General features: G+C 33.3%; 6 non-coding genes across 6 annotated transcripts; all 6 read left to right on the forward strand.

Annotated features, from left to right (window-relative positions):
• Positions 1 to 19: 19 nt before the first annotated feature.
• TRNAR-CCU (transfer RNA arginine (anticodon CCU)) lies at positions 20 to 92 on the forward strand. The gene has a single exon. It is a non-coding gene; the product is annotated as a tRNA-Arg (tRNA).
• Positions 93 to 4,483: 4,391 nt separating this feature from the next.
• TRNAR-CCU (transfer RNA arginine (anticodon CCU)) lies at positions 4,484 to 4,558 on the forward strand. Its single transcript has one exon. It is a non-coding gene; the product is annotated as a tRNA-Arg (tRNA).
• A 2,928-nt stretch (positions 4,559 to 7,486) lies between these two features.
• TRNAR-CCU (transfer RNA arginine (anticodon CCU)) lies at positions 7,487 to 7,559 on the forward strand. The gene has a single exon. It is a non-coding gene; the product is annotated as a tRNA-Arg (tRNA).
• A 2,467-nt stretch (positions 7,560 to 10,026) lies between these two features.
• Positions 10,027 to 10,119, forward strand: TRNAI-UAU (transfer RNA isoleucine (anticodon UAU)). Its single transcript is given in 2 exon segments — positions 10,027 to 10,064; positions 10,084 to 10,119. It is a non-coding gene; the product is annotated as a tRNA-Ile (tRNA).
• A 387-nt stretch (positions 10,120 to 10,506) lies between these two features.
• TRNAK-CUU (transfer RNA lysine (anticodon CUU)) lies at positions 10,507 to 10,579 on the forward strand. Its single transcript has one exon. It is a non-coding gene; the product is annotated as a tRNA-Lys (tRNA).
• A 4,139-nt stretch (positions 10,580 to 14,718) lies between these two features.
• On the forward strand, positions 14,719 to 14,791 carry TRNAR-CCU (transfer RNA arginine (anticodon CCU)). The gene has a single exon. It is a non-coding gene; the product is annotated as a tRNA-Arg (tRNA).
• Positions 14,792 to 17,482: the final 2,691 nt, after the last annotated feature.

The following is a 17,482-nucleotide window of genomic DNA, read 5'->3' on the forward strand; positions in this document are numbered from 1 at the left end:
CACTCAAAGATGTTACTAAGCCCCAGTGGCCTAATGGATAAGGCACTGGCCTCCTAAGCCAGGGATTGTGGGTTCAAGTCCCATCTGGGGTGGTAGGCTTTATTTCATTAAAATAATTTTGGAGATATTCCTTTCATTCTTGCTTCATACTGCACAAATGGCTCCACCAGAAACTTTTATCTGCTTATCAATCCGGAACTGTTCAGCTTGCAAAATTATGGCCCAGTATCTAAAAGCAGACATTTATCCTAATGACATTGTGGATTAGTTTTCTGAAAAGTTTACTATCACCTGGGACAGTGGCTTCAAGTCCCATCTAGGATGCATGTTCCTTTGTTGCTCATTCTCATTCTAGAAGTTATGCTTTTTTTCAATTCAGGTGACTGTCTTAATGGTATTGCAGAAAATCCATATATACCAAAACATACCTATTAAGTTTTAATTGCAATTTAATATCAGAGTGGCTACAAAATAACAATTTCTATTGCAATTGTTGATGGGTTTCTTGAAGTCCTCTCATCCATGTCATCAAAATGGTAATTTTCTGCCTTTTATATTTCTTTGGACACTGACTTTACTGACAATTTAGGTGCTTCAGACCAAAAAAACAATGTTTACCTTTAAATATAGAGCACAAGTGAGATTTAACTTATTTTTATTTAAAGATACTGCATTTTTTGGTATTATAGTGTATATTTTCCCTATGCAACATTAAAGTTACATATATCTATACCAAATATTATTTAAGATAAATAAACAGGAATTATTTTACAATTTTGATAATATTGTACTGTACAACAGTGGCATGAATTCATTGCAATATACACCTATGGATACATAAAACTGGGCAATAACACAAATGCACAATATAATTGATTACCTTATGATTAGAATATTACTTTTATTAGGTACTTTAGTATTGGGTGCAGTAGTTTAGTGGATTTAAAAAGTAACTAGTTTAAAATTAATAAACCAAGTTAATTTACTTAGTCAACTCGATGCTAAAATCACTCAACTAAAAATAATGCGCTTAGACCATGTGCTCCCATGGCGCAATCGGTCTGTACGCAGGACTTATAAGGCAGTATCTGTTGAGCAATGCTGAGGTTGTGAGTTCAAGCCTCACCTGGAGCAAATGTAATTTTTTTCTAATGTCATCAGTTAATGATTATCATCTGCTTCCTGAACATCCTGATATGAAGGCAGAAAAAAAACACAAACATGACTGTTTTTAAGTACCAGTACACACAGCTGCTTTGGTTCATATGCACTGTAAACATTACTTTAGTTAGTCATCAAAATGGAATGCAAAAGACTACCTCTTTATTGGTAAAAGAGTTGCATCAATCTGTTTTGCTGCAATGTAACATGAGGGTCCACACTATTAGGTCTGGATAGTACAATCACATTTCATGCTGGGATTTGTAAAGCAAAGAACACAAATAAACGGCTTTCCTATATCGCAACAATTAATGATTATACTAATGAAAAAATTAGTTTCACTCAAAGATGTTACTAAGCCTAATGGATAAGGCACTGGCCTCCTAAGCCAGGGATTGTGGGTTCAAGTCCCATCTGGGGTGATAGGCTTTATTTCATTAAAATAATTTTGGAGATGTTCCTTTCATTCTTGCTTCATACTGCACAAATGGCTCCACCAGAAACTTTTATCTGCTTATCAATCCGGAACTGTTCAGCTTGCAAAATTATGGCCCAGTATCTAAAAGCAGACATTTATCCTAATGACATTGTCGATTAGTTTTCTGAAAAGTTTACTATCACCTGGGACAGTGGCTTCAAGTCCCATCTAGGATGCATGTTCCTTTGTTGCTCATTCTCATTCTAGAAGTTATGCTTTTTTTCAATTCAGGTGACTGTCTTAATGGTATTGCAGAAAATCCATATATACCAAAACATACCTATTAAGTTTTAATTGCAATTTAATATCAGAGTGGCTACAAAATAACAATTTCTATTGCAATTGCTGATGGGTTTCTTGAAGTCCTTTCATCCATGTCATGAAAAGTGAAATTTTCTGCCTTTTATATTTCTTTGGACACTGACTTTACTGACAATTTAGGTGCTTCAGACCAAAAAAACAATGTTTACCTTTAAATATAGAGCACAAGTGAGATTTAACTTATTTTTATTTAAAGATACTGCATTTTTTGGTATTATAGTGTATATTTTCCCTATGCAACATTAAAGTTACATATATCTATAGCAAATATTATTTAAGATAAATAAACAGGAATTATTTTACAATTTTGATAATATTGAACTGTACAACAATGGCATGAATTCATTGCAATATACACCTATGGATACATAAAACTGGGCAATAACACAAATGCACAATATAATTGATTACCTTATGATTAGAATATTACTTTTATTAGGTACTTTAGTATTGGGTGCAGTAGTTTAGTGGATTTAAAAAGTAACTAATTTTAAATTAATAAACCAAGTTAATTTTCTTAGTCAACTCGATGCTAAAATCACTCAACTAAAAATAAAGCGCTTTGTCCATGTGCTCCTGTGCCGCAATCGGTATATGCGCAGGACTTATAAGACAGTATCTGTTGAGAAATCCTGAGGTTGTGAATTCAAGCCTCACCTGGAGCAAATGTAATTTTTTTTCTAATGTCATCAGTTAATGATTATCATCTGCTTCCTGAACATCCTGATATGAAGGCAGAAAAAAAACACAAACCTGACTGTTTTTAAGTACCAGTACACACAGCTGCTTTGGTTCATATGCACTGTAAAAATTACTTTAGTTAGTCAACAAAATGGAATGCAAAAGACTACATCTTTCTTGGTAAAAGAGTTGCATCAATCTGTTTTGCTGCAATGTAACATGAGGGTCCACACTATTAGGACTGGATAGTACCATCACATTTCATGCTGGGATTTGTAAAGCAAAGAACACAAATAAACAGCTTTCCTATATCGCAACAATTAATGATTATACTAATGAAAAAATCAGTTTCACTCAAAGATGTTACTAAGCCCCAGTGGCCTAATGGATTGTGGGTTCAAGTCCCATCTGGGGTGATAGGCTTTATTTCATTAAAATAATATTGGAGATGTTCCTTTCATTCTTGCTTCATACTGCACAAATGGCTCCACCAGAAACTTTAATCTGCTTAACAATCTGGAACTGTTCAGCTTGCAAAATTATGGCCCAGTATCTAAAAGCAGACATTTATCCTAATGACATTGTGGATTAGTTTCCTGAAAAGTTTACTATCACCTGGGACAGTGGCTTCAAGTCCCATCTAGGATGCATGTTCCTTTGTTGCTCATACTCATTCTAGAAGTTATGCTTTTTTTCAATGCAGGTGTCTGTCTTAATGGTATTGCAGAAAATCCATATGTACCAAAACATACCTATTAAGTTTTAATTGCAATTTAATATCAGAGTGGCTACAAAATAACAATGTCTATTGGAATTGCTGATGGGTTTCTTGAAGTCCTTTCATCCTTGTCATCAAAAGGGTAATTTTCTGCTTTTTATATTTCTTTGGACACTGACTTTACTGACAATTTAGGTGCTTCAGACCAAAAAAACAATGTTTACCTTTAAATATAGAGCACAAGTGAGATTTAACTTATTTTTATTTAAAGATACTGCATTTTTGGTATTATAGTGTATATTTTCCCTATGCAACATTAAAGTTACATATATCTATACCAAATATTAGTTAAGATAAATAAACAGGAATTATTTTACAATTTTGATAATATTGAACTGTACAACAATGGCATGAATTCATTGCAATATACACCTATGGATACATAAAACTGGGCAATAACACAAATGCACAATATAATTGATTACCTTATGATTACAATATTACTTTTATTAGGTACTTTAGTATTGGGTGCAGTAGTTTAGTGGATTTAAAAAGTAACTAATTTAAAATTAATAAACCAAGTTAATTTACTTAGTCAACTCGATGCTAAAATCACTGAACTAAAAATAATGCGCTTTGACCATGTGCTCCTGTGGCACAATCGGTCTGTGCGCAGGACTTATAAGACAGTATCTGTTGAGCAATGCTGAGATTTTGAGTTCAAGCCTCACCTGGAGCAAATGTAATTTTTTTCTAATGTCATCAGTTAATGATTATCATCTGCTTCCTGAAAATCCTGATATGAAGGCAGAAAAAAAACACAAACATGACTGTTTTTAAGTACCAGTACACACAGCTGCTTTGGTTCATATGCACTGTAAACATTACTTTAGTTAGTCAACAAAATGGAATGCAAAAGACTACCTCTTTATTGGTAAAAGAGTTGCATCAATCTGTTTTGCTGCAATGTAACATGAGGGTCCACACTATTAGGTCTGGATAGTACAATCACATTTCATGCCGGGATTTGTAAAGCAAAGAACACAAATAAACGGCTTTCCTATATCGCAACAATTATTGATTATACTAATGAAAAAATCAGTTTCACTCAAAGATTTTACTAAGCCCCAGTGGCCTAATGGATAAGGCACTGGCCTCCTAAGCCCCAGGGATTGTGGGTTCAAGTCCCATCTGGGGTGATAGGCTTTATTTCATTAAAATAATTTTGGAGATGTTCCATTCATTCTTGCTTCATACTGCACAAATGGCTCCACCAGAAACTTTTATCTGCTTATCAATCCGGAACTGTTCAGCTTGCAAAATTATGGCCCAGTATCTAAAAGCAGACATTTATCCTAATGACATTGTGGATTAGTTTTCTGAAAAGTTTACTATCACCTGGGACAGTGGCTTCAAGTCCCATCTAGGATGCATGTTCCTTTGTTGCTCATTCTCATTCAAGAAGTTATGCTTTTTTTCAATTCAGGTGACTGTCTTAATGGTATTGCAGAAAATCCATATATACCAAAACATACCTATTAATTTTTAATTGCAATTTAATATCAGAGTGGCTACAAAATAACAATTTCTATTGCAATTGCTGATGGGTTTCTTGAAGTCCTTTCATCCTTGTCTTCAAAAGGGTAATTTTCTGCTTTTTATATTTCTTTGGACACTGACTTTACTGACAATTTAGGTGCTACAGACCAAAAAAACAATGTTTACCTTTAAATATAGAGCACAAGTGAGATTTAACTTATTTTTATTTAAAGATACTGCATTTTTGGTAATATAGTGTATATTTTCCCTATGCAACATTAAAGTTACATATATCTATACCAAATATTATTTAAGATAAATAAACAGGAATTATTTAACAATTTTGATAATATTGAACTGTACAACAATGGCATGAATTCATTGCAATATACACCTATGGATACATAAAACTGGGCAATAACACAAATGCACAATATAATTGATTACCTTATGATTAGAATATTACTTTTATTAGGTACTTTAGTATTGGGTGCAGTAGTTTAGTGGATTTAAAAAGTAACTAATTTAAAATTAATAAACCAAGTTAATTTACTTAGTCAACTCGATGCTAAAATCACTCAACTAAAAATAATGCGCATTGACCATGTGCTCCCGTGGCGCAATCGGTCTGTGCACAGGACTTATAAGGCAGTATCTGTTGAGCAATGCTGAGGTTGTGAGTTCAAGCCTCACCTGGAGCAAATGTAATTTTTTTTCTAATGTCATCAGTTAATGATTATCATCTGCTTCCTGAACATCCTGATATGAAGGCAGAAAAAAAACACAAACATGACTGTTTTTAAGTACCAGTACACACAGCTGCTTTGGTTCATATGCACTGTAAACATTACTTTAGTTAGTCAACAAAATGGAATGCAAAAGACTACCTCTTTATTGGTAAAAGAGTTGCATCAATCTGTTTTGCTGCAATGTAACATGAGGGTCCACACTATTAGGTCTGGATAGTACAATCACATTTCATGCTGGGATTTGTAAAGCAAAGAACACAAATAAACGGCTTTCCTATATCGCAACAATTAATGATTATACTAATGAAAAAATCAGTTTCACTCACAGATGTTACTAAGCCCCAGTGGCCTAATGGATAAGGCACTAGCCTCCTAAGCCAGGGATTGTGGGTTCAAGTCCCATCTTGGGTGAAAGGCTTTATTTCATTAAAATAATTTTGGAGATGTTCCTTTCATTCTTGCTTCATACTGCACAAATGGCTCCACCAGAAACTTTTATCTGCTTATCAATCCGGAACTGTTCAGCTTGCAAAATTATGGCCCAGTATCTAAAAGCAGAAATTTATCCTAATGACATTGTGGATTAGTTTCCTGAAAAGTTTACTATCACCTGGGACAGTGGCTTCAAGTCCCATCTAGGATGCATGTTCCTTTGTTGCTCATTCTCATTCTAGAAGTTATGCTTTTTTTCAATTCAGGTGACTGTCTTAATGGTATTGCAGAAAATCCATATATATCAAAACATACCTATTAAGTTTTAATTGCAATTTAATATCAGAGTGGCTACAAAATAACAATTTCTATTGCAATTGCTGATGGGTTTCTTGAAGTCCTTTCATCCATGTCATCAAAAGGGTAATTTTCTGCCTTTTATATTTCTTTGGACACTGACTTTACTGACAATTTAGGTGCTTCAGACCAAAAAAACAATGTTTACCTTTAAATATAGAGCACAAGTGAGATTTTACTTATTTTTATTTAAAGATACTGCATTTTTTGGTATTATAGTGTATATTTTCCCTATGCAACATTAAAGTTACATATATCTATACCAAATATTATTTAAGATAAATAAACAGGAATTATTTTACAATTTTGATAATATTGTACTGTAAAACAGTGGCATGAATTCATTGCAATATACACCTATGGATACATAAAACTGGGCAATAACACAAATGCACAATATAATTGATTACCTTATGATTAGAATATTACTTTTATTAGGTACTTTAGTATTGGGTGCAGTAGTTTAGTGGATTTAAAAAGTAACTAATTTTAAATTAATAAACCAAGTTAATTTTCTTAGTCAACTCGATGCTAAAATCACTCAACTAAAAATAAAGCGGTTTGTCCTTGTGCTCCTGTGGTGCAATCGGTATGTGCGCGGTACTTATAAGACAGTATCTGTTGAGAAATCCTGAGGTTGTGAATTCAAGGCTCACCTGGAGCAAATGCAATTTTTTTTCTAATGTCATCAGTTAATGATTATCATCTGCTTCCTGAACATCCTGATATGAAGGCTGAAAAAAAACACAAACATGACTGGTTTTAAGTACCAGTACACACAGCTGCTTTGGTTCATATGCACTGTAAAAATTACTTTAGTTAGTCAACAAAATGGAATGCAAAAGACTACATCTTTCTTGGTAAAAGAGTTGCATCAATCTGTTTTGCTGAAATGTAACATGAGGGTCCACACTATTAGGTCTGGATAGTACAATCACATTTCATGCTGGGATTTGTAAAGCAAAGAACACAAATAAACGGCTTTCCTATATCGCAACAATTAATGATTATACTAATGAAAAAATCAGTTTCACACAAAGATGTTACTAAGCCCCAGTGGCCTAATGGATAAGGCACTGGCCTCCTAAGCCAGGGATTGTGGGTTCAAGTCCCATCTGGGGTGATAGGCTTTATTTCATTAAAATAATTTTGGAGATGTTCCTTTCATTCTTGCTTCATACTGCACAAATGGCTCCACCAGAAACTTTTATCTGCTTATCAATCCGGAACTGTTCAGCTTGCAAAATTATGGCCCAGTATCTAAAAGCAGACATTTATCCTAATGACATTGTCGATTAGTTTTCTGAAAAGTTTACTATCACCTGGGACAGTGGCTTCAAGTCCCATCTAGGATGCATGTTCCTTTGTTGCTCATTCTCATTCTAGAAGTTATGCTTTTTTTCAATTCAGGTGACTGTCTTAATGGTATTGCAGAAAATCCATATATACCAAAACATACCTATTAAGTTTTAATTGCAATTTAATATCAGAGTGGCTACAAAATAACAATTTCTATTGCAATTGCTGATGGGTTTCTTGAAGTCCTTTCATCCATGTCATCAAAAGTGAAATTTTCTGCCTTTTATATTTCTTTGGACACTGACTTTACTGACAATTTAGGTGCTTCAGACCAAAAAAACAATGTTTACCTTTAAATATAGAGCACAAGTGAGATTTAACTTATTTTTATTTAAAGATACTGCATTTTTTGGTATTATAGTGTATATTTTCCCTATGCAACATTAAAGTTACATATATCTATAGCAAATATTATTTAAGATAAATAAACAGGAATTATTTTACAATTTTGATAATATTGAACTGTACAACAATGGCATGAATTCATTGCAATATACACCTATGGATACATAAAACTGGGCAATAACACAAATGCACAATATAATTGATTACCTTATGATTAGAATATTACTTTTATTAGGTACTTTAGTATTGGGTGCAGTAGTTTAGTGGATTTAAAAAGTAACTAATTTTAAATTAATAAACCAAGTTAATTTTCTTAGTCAACTCGATGCTAAAATCACTCAACTAAAAATAAAGCGCTTTGTCCATGTGCTCCTGTGCCGCAATCGGTATATGCGCAGGACTTATAAGACAGTATCTGTTGAGAAATCCTGAGGTTGTGAATTCAAGCCTCACCTGGAGCAAATGTAATTTTTTTTCTAATGTCATCAGTTAATGATTATCATCTGCTTCCTGAACATCCTGATATGAAGGCAGAAAAAAAACACAAACATGACTGTTTTTAAGTACCAGTACACACAGCTGCTTTGGTTCATATGCACTGTAAAAATTACTTTAGTTAGTCAACAAAATGGAATGCAAAAGACTACATCTTTCTTGGTAAAAGAGTTGCATCAATCTGTTTTGCTGCAATGTAACATGAGGGTCCACACTATTAGGACTGGATAGTACCATCACATTTCATGCTGGGATTTGTAAAGCAAAGAACACAAATAAACGGCTTTCCTATATCGCAACAATTAATGATTATACTAATGAAAAATTCAGTTTCACTCAAAGATGTTATTAAGCCCCAGTGGCCTAATGGATAAAGCACTAGCCTCCTAAGCCCGGGCTTGTGGGTTCAAGTCCCATCTGGGGTGATAGTCTTTATTTCATTAAAATAATTTTGGAGATGTTCCTTTTATTCTTGCTTCATACTGCACAAATGGCTCCACCAGAAACTTTTATCTGCTTATCAATCCGGAACTGTTCAGCTTGCAAAATTATGGCCCAGTATCTAAAAGCAGACATTTATCCTAATGACATTGTGGATTAGTTTCCTGAAAAGTTTACTATCACCTGGGACAGTGGCTTCAAGTCCCATCTAGGATGCATGTTCCTTTGTTGCTCATTCTCATTCTAGAAGTTATGCTTTTTTTCAATTCAGGTGATTGTCTTAATGGTATCGCAGAAAATCCATATATACCAAAACATACCTATTAAGTTTTAATTGCAATTTAATATCAGAGTGGCTACAAAATAACAATTTCTATTGCAATTGCTGATGGGTTTCTTGAAGTCCTTTCATCCATGTCATCAAAAGGGTAATTTTCTGCCTTTTATATTTCTTTGGACACTGACTTTACTGACAATTTAGGTGCTTCAGACCAAAAAAACAATGTTTACCTTTAAATATAGAGCACAAGTTAGATTTAACTTATTTTTATTTAAAGATACTGCATTTTTTGGTATTATAGTGTATATTTTCCCTATGCAACATTAAAGTTACATATATCTATACCAAATATTATTTAAGATAAATAAACAGGAATTATTTATAAACAGGAATTATTTTACAATTTTGATAAAATTGAACTGTACAGCAATGGCATGAATTCATTGCAATATACACCTAAGGATACATAAAACTGGGCAATAACACAAATGCGCAATATAATTGATTAACTTATGATTAGAATATTACTTTTATTAGGTACTTTAGTATTGGGTGCAGTAGTTTAGTGGATTTAAAAAGTAACTAATTTAAAATTAATAAACCAAGTTAATTTACTTAGTCAACTCGATGCTAAAATCACTCAACTAAAAATAATACAGTTTGACCATGTGCTCCTGTGGCGCAATCGGTCAGCGCGTGGTACTTATAAGACAGTATCTGTTGAGCAATGCCGAGGTTGTGAGTTCAACCCTCACCTGGAGCAAATGTAATTTTTTTTCTAATGTCATCAGTTAATGATTATCATCTGCTAGCTGAACATCCTGATATGAAGGCAGAAAAAAATCACAAACATGACTGTTTTTAAGGTACCAGTACACACATCTGCTTTGGTTCATATGCACTGTAAAAATTACTTTAGTTAGTCAACAAAATGGAATGCAAAAGATTACCTCTTTATTGGTAAAAGAGTTGCATCAATCTGTTTTGCTGCAATCTAACTTGAGGGTCTACAATATTAGGGATGGATAGTACAATCACATTTCATGCTGGGATTTGAAAAGCAAAGAACACAAATAAACGGCTTTCCTATATCGCAACAATTAATGATTATACTAATGAAAAAATCAGTTTCACTCAAAGATGTTATATAGCCCCAGTGGCCTAATGGATAAGGCACTGGCCTCTTAAGCCAGGGTTTGTGGATTCAAGTCCCATCTGGGGTGATAGGCTTTATTTCATTAAAATAATGTTTTAGATGTTCCTTTTATTCTTGCTTCATACTGCAGAAATGGCTCCACCAGAAACTTTTATCTGCTTAACAATCCGGTACTGTTCAGCTTGCAAAATTATGGCCCAGTATCTAAAAGCAGACATTTATTCTAATGACATTGTGGAATAGTTTCCAGAAAAGTTTACTATCACCTGGGACAGTGGCTTTAAGTCCCATCTAGGATGCATGTTCCTTTGTTGCTCATTCTCATTCTAGAAGTTATATAGAGCACAAGTGAGATTTAACTTATTTTTATTTAAAGATACTGCATTTTTTGGTATTATAGTGTATATTTTCCCTATGCAACATTAAAGTTACATATATCTATAGCAAATATTATTTAAGATAAATAAACAGGAATTATTTTACAATTTTGATAATATTGTACTGTACAACAGTGGCATGAATTCATTGCAATATACACCTATGGATACATAAAACTGGGCAATAACACAAATGCACAATATAATTGATTACCTTATGATTAGAATATTACTTTTATTAGGTACTTTAGTATTGGGTGCAGTAGTTTAGTGGATTTAAAAAGTAACTAATTTTAAATTAATAAACCAAGTTAATTTTCTTAGTCAACTCGATGCTAAAATCACTCAACTAAAAATAAAGCGGTTTGTCCTTGTGCTCCTGTGGTGCAATCGGTATGTGCGCGGTACTTATAAGACAGTATCTGTTAAGAAATCCTGAGGTTGTGAATTCAAGGCTCACCTGGAGCAAATGTAATTTTTTTTCTAATGTCATCAGTTAATGATTATCATCTGCTTCCTAAACATCCTGATATGAAGGCAGAAAAAAAACACAAACATGACTGTTTTTAAGTACCAGTACACACAGCTGCTTTGGTTCATATGCACTGTAAAAATTACTTTAGTTAGTCAACAAAATTGAATGCAAAAGACTACATCTTTCTTGGTAAAAGAGTTGCATCAATCTGTTTTGCTGCAATGTAACATGAGGGTCCACACTATTAGGTCTGGATAGTACAATCACATTTCATGCTGGGATTTGTAAAGCAAAGAACACAAATAAATGGCTTTCCTATATCGCAAAAATTAATGATTATACTAATGAAAAAATCAGTTTCACTCAAAGATGTTACTAAGCCCCAGTGGCCTAATGGATTGTGGGTTCAAGTCCCATCTGGGGTGATAGGCTTTATTTCATTAAAATAATATTGGAGATGTTCCTTTCATTCTTGCTTCATACTGCACAAATGGCTCCACCAGAAACTTTAATCTGCTTAACTATCTGGAACTGTTCAGCTTGCAAAATTATGGCCCAGTATCTAAAAGCAGACATTTATCCTAATGACATTGTGGATTAGTTTCCTGAAAAGTTTACTATCACCTGGGACAGTGGCTTCAAGTCCCATCTAGGATGCATGTTCCTTTGTTGCTCATACTCATTCTAGAAGTTATGCTTTTTTTCAATGCAGGTGACTGTCTTAATGGTATTGCAGAAAATCCATATGTACCAAAACATACCTATTAAGTTTTAATTGCAATTTAATATCAGAGTGGCTACAAAATAACAATGTCTATTGCAATTGCTGATGGGTTTCTTGAAGTCCTTTCATCCATGTCATCAAAAGTGTAATTTTCTGCCTTTTATATTTCTTTGGACACTGACTTTACTGACAATTTAGGTGCTTCAGACCAAAAAAACAATGTTTACCTTTAAATATAGAGCACAAGTGAGATTTAACTTATTTTTATTTAAAGATACTGCATTTTTGGTAATATAGTGTATATTTTCCCTATGCAACATTAAAGTTACATATATCTATACCAAATATTAGTTAAGATAAATAAACAGGAATTATTTTACAATTTTGATAATATTGAACTGTACAACAATGGCATGAATTCATTGCAATATACACCTATGGATACATAAAACTGGGCAATAACACAAATGCACAATATAATTGATCACCTTATGATTAGAATATTACTTTTATTAGGTACTTTAGTATTGGGTGCAGTAGTTTAGTGGATTTAAAAAGTAACTAATTTAAAATTAATAAACCAAGTTAATTTACTTAGTCAACTCGATGCTAAAATCACTCAACTAAAAATAATGCGCTTTGACCATGTGCTCCTGTGGCACAATCGGTCTGTGCGCAGGACTTATAAGACAGTATCTGTTGAGCAATGCTGAGGTTGTGAGTTCAAGCCTCACCTGGAGCAAATGTAATTTTTTTCTAATGTCATCAGTTAATGATTATCATCTGCTTCCTGAAAATCCTGATATGAAGGCAGAAAAAAAACACAAACATGATTGTTTTTAAGTACCAGTACACACAGCTGCTTTGGTTCATATGCACTGTAAACATTACTTTAGTTCGTCAACAAAATGGAATGCAAAAGACTACCTCTTTCTTGGTAAAAGAGTTGCATCAATCTGTTTTGCTGCAATGTAACATGAGGGTCCACACTATTAGGTCTGGATAGTACAATCACATTTCATGCTGGGATTTGTAAAGCAAAGAACACAAATAAACGGCTTTCCTATATCGCAACAATTAATGATTATACTAATGAAAAAATCAGTTTCACTCAAAGATGTTACTAAGCCCCAGTGGCCTAATGGATAAGGCACTGGCCTCCTAAGCCCCAAAGATTGTGGGTTCAAGTCCCATCTGGGGTGATAGGCTTTATTTCATTAAAATAATTTTGGAGATGTTCCATTCATTCTTGCTTCATACTGCACAAATGGCTCCACCAGAAACTTTTATCAGCTTATCAATCCGGAACTGTTCAGCTTGCAAAATTATGGCCCAGTATCTAAAAGCAGACATTTATCCTAATGACATTGTGGATTAGTTTTCTGAAAAGTTTACTATCACCTGGGACAGTGGCTTCAAGTCCCATCTAGGATGCATGTTCCTTTGTTGCTCATTCTCATTCTAGAAGTTATGCTTTTTTTCAATTCAGGTGACTGTCTTAATGGTATTGCAGAAAATCCATATATACCAAAACATACCTATTAAGTTTTAATTGCAATTTAATATCAGAGTGGCTACAAAATAACAATTTCTATTGCAATTGCTGATGGGTTTCTTGAAGTCCTTTCATCCATGTCATCAAAAGGGTAATTTTCTGCCTTTTATATTTTTTTGGACACTGACTTTACTGACAATTTAGGTGCTTCAGACCAAAAAAACAATGTTTACCTTTAAATATAGAGCACAAGTGAGATTTAACTTATTTTTATTTAAAGATACTGCATTTTTTGGTATTATAGTGTATATTTTCCCTATGCAACATTAAAGTTACATATATCTATACCAAATATTATTTAAGATAAATAAACAGGAATTATTTTACAATTTTGATAATATTGTACTGTAAAACAGTGGCATGAATTCATTGCAATATACACCTATGGATACATAAAACTGGGCAATAACACAAATGCACAATATAATTGATTACCTTATGATTAGAATATTACTTTTATTAGGTACTTTAGTATTGGGTGCAGTAGTTTAGTGGATTTAAAAAGTAACTAATTTTAAATTAATAAACCAAGTTAATTTTCTTAGTCAACTCGATGCTAAAATCACTCAACTAAAAATAAAGCGGTTTGTCCATGTGCTCCTGTGGCGCAATCGGTATGTGCGCGGTACTTATAAGACAGTATCTGTTGAGAAATCCTGAGGTTGTGAATTCAAGCCTCACCTGGAGCAAATGTAATTTTTTTTCTAATGTCATCAGTTAATGATTATCATCTGCTTCCTTAACATCCTGATATGAAGGCAGAAAAAAAACACAAACATGACTGTTTTTAAGTACCAGTACACACAGCTGCTTTGGTTCATATGCACTGTAAAAATTACTTTAGTTAGTCAACAAAATTGAATGCAAAAGACTACATCTTTCTTGGTAAAAGAGTTGCATCAATCTGTTTTGCTGCAATGTAACATGAGGGTCCACACTATTAGGTCTGGATAGTACAATCACATTTCATGCTGGGATTTGTAAAGCAAAGAACACAAATAAACGGCTTTCCTATATCGCAACAATTAATGATTATACTAATGAAAAAATCAGTTTCACTCAAAGATGTTACTAAGCCCCAGTGGCCTAATGGATAAGGCACTGGCCTCCTAAGCCAGGGATTGTGGGTTCAAGTCCCATCTGGGGTGATAGGCTTTATTTCATTAAAATAATTTTGGAGATGTTCCTTTCATTCTTGCTTCATACTGCACAAATGGTTCCACCAGAAACTTTTATCTGCTTCTCAATCCGGAACTGTTCAGCTTGCAAAATTATGGCCCAGTATCTAAAAGCAGACATTTATCCTAATGACATTGTGGATTAGTTTTCTGAAAAGTTTACTATCACCTGGGACAGTGGCTTCAAGTCCCATCTAGGATGCATGTTCCTTTGTTGCTCATTCTCATTCTAGAAGTTATGCTTTTTTTCAATTCAGGTGACTGTCTTAATGGTATTGCAGAAAATCCATATGTACCAAAACATACCTATTAAGTTTTAATTGCAATTTAATATCAGAGTGGCTACAAAATAACAATTTCTATTGCAATTGCTGATGGGTTTCTTGAAGTCCTTTCATCCATGTCATCAAAAGGGTAATTTTCTGCCTTTTATATTTCTTTGGACACTGACTTTACTGACAATTTAGGTGCTTCAGACCAAAAAAACAATGTTTACCTTTAAATATAGAGCACAAGTGAGATTTAACTTATTTTTATTTAAAGATACTGCATTTTTTGGTATTATAGTGTATATTTTCCCTATGCAACATTAAAGTTACATATATCTATACCAAATATTATTTAAGATAAATAAACAGGAATTATTTTACAATTTTGATAATATTGTACAGTACAACAGTGGCATGAATTCATTGCAATATACACCTATGGATACATAAAACTGGGCAATAACACAAATGCACAATATAATTGATTACCTTATGATTAGAATATTACTTTTATTAGGTACTTTAGTATTGGGTGCAGTAGTTTAGTGGATTTAAAAAGTAACTAATTTTAAATTAATAAACCAAGTTAATTTTCTTAGTCAACTCGATGCTAAAATCACTCAACTAAAAATAAAGCGGTTTGTCCTTGTGCTCCTGTGGCGCAATCGGTATGTGCGCGGTACTTATAAGACAGTATCTGTTGAGAAATCCTGAGGTTGTGAATTCAAGGCTCACCTGAAGCAAATGTAATTTTTTTTCTAATGTCATCAGTTAATGATTATCATCTGCTTCCTAAACATCCTGATATGAAGGCAGAAAAAAAACACAAACATGACTGTTTTTAAGTACCAGTACACACAGCTGCTTTGGTTCATATGCACTGTAAAAATTACTTTAGTTAGTCAACAAAATTGAATGCAAAAGACTACATCTTTCTTGGTAAAAGAGTTGCATCAATCTGTTTTGCTGCAATGTAACATGAGGGTCCACACTATTAGGTCTGGATAGTACAATCACATTTCATGCTGGGATTTGTAAAGCAAAGAACACAAATAAACGGCTTTCCTATATCGCAACAATTAATGATTATACTAATGAAAAAATCAGTTTCACTCAAAGATGTTACTAAGCCCCAGTGGCCTAATGGATTGTGGGTTCAAGTCCCATCTGGGGTGATAGGCTTTATTTCATTAAAATAATATTGGAGATGTTCCTTTCATTCTTGCTTCATACTGCACAAATGGCTCCACCAGAAACTTTAATCTGCTTAACTATCTGGAACTGTTCAGCTTGCAAAATTATGGCCCAGTATCTAAAAGCAGACATTTATCCTAATGACATTGTGGATTAGTTTCCTGAAAAGTTTACTATCACCTGGGACAGTGGCTTCAAGTCCCATCTAGGATGCATGTTCCTTTGTTGCTCATACTCATTCTAGAAGTTATGCTTTTTATCAATGCAGGTGACTGTCTTAATGGTATTGCAGAAAATCCATATGTACCAAAACATACCTATTAAGTTTTAATTGCAATTTAATATCAGAGTGGCTACAAAATAACAATGTCTATTGCAATTGCTGATGGGTTTCTTGAAGTCCTTTCATCCTTGTCATCAAAAGGGTAATTTTCTGCTTTTTATATTTCTTTGGACACTGACTTTAATGACAATTTAGGTGCTACAGACCAAAAAAACAATGTTTACCTTTAAATATAGAGCACAAGTGAGATTTAACTTATTTTTATTTAAAGATACTGCATTTTTGGTAATATAGTGTATATTTTCCCTATGCAACATTAAAGTTACATATATCTATACCAAATATTATTTAAGATAAATAAACAGGAATTATTTTACAATTTTGATAATATTGAACTGTACAACAATGGCATGAATTCATTGCAATATACACCTATGGATACATAAAACTGGGCAATAACACAAATGCACAATATAATTGATTACCTTATGATTAGAATATTACTTTTATTAGGTACTTTAGTATTGGGTGCAGTAGTTTAGTGGATTTAAAAAGTAACTAATTTAAAATTAATAAACCAAGTTAATTTACTTAGTCAACTCGATGCTAAAATCACTCAACTAAAAATAATGCGCTTAGACCATGTGCTCCCATGGCGCAATCGGTCTGTACGCAGGACTTATAAGGCAGTATCTGTTGAGCAATGCTGAGGTTGTGAGTTCAAGCCTCACCTGGAGCAAATGTAATTTTTTTCTAATGTCATCAGTTAATGATTATCATCTGCTTCCTGAACATCCTGATATGAAGGCAGAAAAAAAACACAAACATGACTGTTTTTAAGTACCAGTACACACAGCTGCTTTGGTTCATATGCACTGTAAACATTACTTTAGTTAGTCATCAAAATGGAATGCA

This window comes from Taudactylus pleione, unplaced genomic scaffold (genome assembly GCF_031769625.1).
Source record: "Taudactylus pleione unplaced genomic scaffold, aTauple2 ptg000473l, whole genome shotgun sequence".
NCBI lineage: Eukaryota > Metazoa > Chordata > Amphibia > Anura > Myobatrachidae > Taudactylus > Taudactylus pleione.